Genomic DNA, 4,518 nt, shown 5'->3' with positions numbered 1-4,518 from the left:
TTGCTTCCTCCCAGGCAGCTGCTGGGTTGGAGATGGGGGAATGCTGCTGACACGCAGGACCAATCTCAGCTTTTGGAGTGCATCGCCTCTGTAAAACCTTTCAAGATTATCCTGCCCTATTCTCATACACTTCTCAAGTAGAATTAGCCTCTCTCATTCTTTGAAAGCATCTTTTCTAATAGTGTTTAGCATTTAGCTCATGTTGAAATTAATTTTACACTGCTCTTATAGAAGCTGGGCTGTGAACATTTCCATCCATATTTTGCCAACCAAGGCCTTCTGCAGTTTACCTTTTCCTTCTTATCCCAGCTCATCACTTACATTTTTTTCTGCCACAAGCCCTCTGGCTGGCCAGCCATTTCTCTGTATTGTCCCCTTCACTTTCACCCACCTTGAGTATGCTATGTTCATTATTGCCTTATATTGTGAGCCACAACTAATAATTATTTCTACTCTAGCCTTCTTAATTTTGAACCAAATGATAAATGAATATAGGAATGTAATCAGGGTCAAAATACCAGCTTCATTTTTATTAAAGCTGCGTTGGAAAATGTAGCTCAGGTCTGAAGCCAAAATGGACTTTCTATTTCTTTGCTACAAGTCCAGACTTTGGGACACACACAAGGAAACTGGATCTGCAGTTGAGACCCTAGCTAGACACTTAGGGAAACCTGGCCTTCCTCCCACCTTGGCACACAAAGATGGGCAAAGATAAAAATATCAGTGATCTCTATTGCATCAGTGTAGTCCTGTAGAGAAGCATGGATCCAAGGATGTCATAGTCTAACTATACCAGTACTGAGGTAAATAATTTCTGTTCCCACAGAGAACATTGTACAAGAGGAATAAAGAAGAATTGAAACATTCTCTTCAATACACCTATTAGAGTAGAAGTTACTACTTTATGGGCTGAGGCAGGCATATGAAGAGAGACAAAATGATTCCCCCTCTCAACTATACTTTTTCTTACTCATTACTTCCCTTGGCCAGCAAACCCTCCTTCTTCTCTTCTGTTTTAACAAAACAGAGTCTGAGTTCAAGCCCATCTTTTCCCTGAAGCGACTTCTGATCACCTAAGCCTACATTTCCCTTCTCTTAAATAAGTGAATGTTATGTTCACAATTGGTCACTTAGTTGCATGTGGTTTTGCATTATTTACTATTTGTTTCATATATATGAGCTGATATCCCCAATGGGATTCTATGCTCCTTGCAGGTTTTTACAATGCCTATATCACTTTCCATTTCAGAGCACCCAAAAATGTTTTGGACAGGGTAGATATTCAACAGTTGTGGAAAGTGGTGGAATGAAATGGGATTGAATACAATGAAAAAAAAATGGAATATGATAGGATGGGGTGGGATGGTATGAAATTACGTAGAGACTAGAGATGAGAAACTGGATTAAACCACAAAAAGCCTGGAAGTCAATCAAGTATATAATGAATGTTTTATTATGAAAATGTAATCACATAGTTATTGAAAACTGTGATTTCGTGGAGCCCTTTAGGAACCCAAACATTATGTATTCACCAGCATTCATCCAGAGGTTATAGAAGCAGAATGACCAGTTGAAATTCACCAAGCCCACCTCCTTACATGTGAGGGAGGCTGCATTCTATTCTCCCAGGAGAAACAACTCTCCATCCTGATGTCAAAGGTGTTTGGGTATCGAGAGTGCTTTCTTTCCAGAGAACCCAAGGCACCTCACAAACAATGCCTTATTCTTCAAGAAGTAAGATTAAAAGCAAGTTTGGATGTCTACTCCCCATAACCCCTGAAACTGACCCCAGTCAAAATTGAGAAACTAAAAAAGCTTATCTTTGGGGCCTCTCCATTCCTCTAAAAAGGCTTTTCCTTTTCCCCCAATACTATCTCCACTTCATGCACACAATTGATGAGATGTTTTGGGTGAATGGGGCCTTTTTTTTTTGGTATCCTTCCTATTACCTCACAATTACCTTACAAGAAAATACAGGTTAGCTGACTTAACTGAGGCAACAAACTTGCAGAGACAAGCCTAGAACAAGATTCAAAGCTTTTCATAAATGCCATCAACTTCAACCTGACAAAACACACATTTTTTTCTCTGATTATTATACCCACACAGTCTCTGTTTTTAGAAATATTTATTGTTTTTAGGTCAGTAAGTATTTTGCAGTTTCCTTCTATTCTTATAAAATAAGTACAATGCAATTCCAAATAGCAACTGTATAGCTCCAGATTAAAAAAATGTTCAAAACAAATTTGAGCCTCGAATGCTGTACTGGCAATATTGAAGCATCAGCAAAGGCTAGAATGAGGTATAAAATAACAGTAATGGGAGACCTCCTAGGGAGACAGAGTCAGATAATTATGTTTATGACCCAGACAAACTCTGTTCTCTGGCTTTTTTGTAAGGGACACTGATTTCTTGAGATGAACACACACACACACACACACACACACACACACACATTGCTGAATCTCTTTCCCAGTTAGAAATTAGATTTTCGATTTTCAAGCTCTTTTCAAATTACATGTAAAAAAATAATATGCTATAAAACATAATCAATATAAGTTATATTTTTTTAATAAGGAAACTACCTAGTGTTGCAACACTCGCTTGCACCCCTATACATAATATTTTGGTAAGAAGAAATACCAAAGGTAGCTTAGAATCCAAAATTTTGGCTGCAAAAACTTTAGTCTGTATTGTATAAATTATTGGGGACTAATGGCCTATGTCCTTCCAGGATCTTTCTCCATCAACAGAATGGTAGTAAATAGAGAATTATTTTTCCACCTAACATAGACATCTGAATATTGGCAGTGGCTATTTTTCATTGCTAGCCGTTGTGTGGTTCTGTTAATGTGATGCTGCTTATTAAATATCTCTGCTTCACTTCTCACAGTTTACATGCTCATCCAACAATGTCTACCAAAGCTGACAAAAAATAGCAGGAGCTGCACATACTCTGTCTACTACAGTGCACTTTTTAAAAATCGTGTTTTCCCAGGAGCCCACACTCCAATGAGCCAGTACTACCAATGTAGATTAATTAACACCAAATATATAAGCAAGCTCTGCAGGAAGAAAAGTACTAGGAAGGGCTTAGAAATCGTTCTTAACTAAATGTAGTGAAACACAGAGGCTGTGAATTGCTATTAGACCTGTAGAAATTATTTCCAGTTTATACGTTTTTGCCAGTCCCTTCCTTGGCTACCCATGTGAACAGTGCTGCCTTCTCATGGCCAGCAGTTTATGTCAATAGGCTACAAAAACACAAACCTGGAGGGATTTACCCCTACAAACCCCTGTCCCGCTACACACACAGTCTCCTCCAAAAGTGCTGTGGTCTTCTACTTATTAAGTAAAATATAAAGTCCAGTTGGGGACAGCCATCTAGAATTGTACTGGACATAAAAATGCCTTTTTATTTGACATGGCTATGGTGAAAATTTCTCTTTTTCTTTCTTACCTTTTACTCCAGACCAGGAATCAGCAAATATTTTCTGTAAAGGGACAAATAGTAAGTAAGTATTTACGCTTTGCAGGCCTGATAAGATCTTTGTTGCATATTCTTCTTATTTTTTTTTAATAAATCGTTCTTAGCTCATGAATCACACAAAAATAGGCTATGGGTCAGAACTGGCCCATTGGCCATAGTTTGCCAACTAGTTTGCTCTAGACTATCAGCTACCTAGTGTATTAGTCAGTTATTGACACATAATGCTATATGATAAACCATGTCAATGAAAATTCAGTAGTATACAACAGTAAGCATTCCTTCTCCGGCTCACAGGTCTGTACATCAACTAGAGTACTTCTGTTCACTTTTCAGACTGACATAATACACATGTGCCCTAATGTTATTATATTCGTATTTGCTGGTTTTAAAGGGATTCTGATATAAGAAAATATTGCTGTTTTGGAAAAATGCATCCTTATTTACAAAGGAAAGTCATTAAAGTTGAGAGTTTTCTGTACTGGGAAGGAGACACCATGCTAGTTGAATTTCTTCTATACTTGCCATCTATTTCTTTTAAATGATAAAGTGGCTAACATTTATTAGCGTATACTATATGTCAGGCATAATTCCAAGCCCTGTAAACATATTAACCTATTTAATCCTCATAACTATTATTCCCAAACTAAGGCCATTGCCCAAGGTCATACTTCTAGGAAATGGAGGAGTCTGTGACTCACCAAACTGTACTGCCTCCCTTAAGATTTCCTTAAGGTCTACGATTATCTTCACAGAACTTCTGCTGTGTAGAATAATAAGATAAAAACAGGAGTCTGTATTCAGATTTTTAAAGTCTTAAAATTATTTTTTTCATAAAACTAACCCTCCTGGAGTGTAAGATAACTGTTCTTATGATTTAGACTTACCATGTTCATAACACCCACATCATGAAATCAGTTTATGAAGGCTTTGAGCTACTTAAGCAAAAAAAAAAACAAAAAAAACTGTGTAATCATCAGCCATTTTTGTTATGCTAACCAATCAGGTCTGCCAAAGGCTGATTATTTTAG

This window comes from Pteropus alecto, unplaced genomic scaffold (genome assembly GCF_000325575.1).
Source record: "Pteropus alecto unplaced genomic scaffold, ASM32557v1 scaffold23, whole genome shotgun sequence".
Taxonomy (NCBI): domain Eukaryota; kingdom Metazoa; phylum Chordata; class Mammalia; order Chiroptera; family Pteropodidae; genus Pteropus; species Pteropus alecto.
This window is presented reverse-complemented; position numbering follows the sequence as displayed.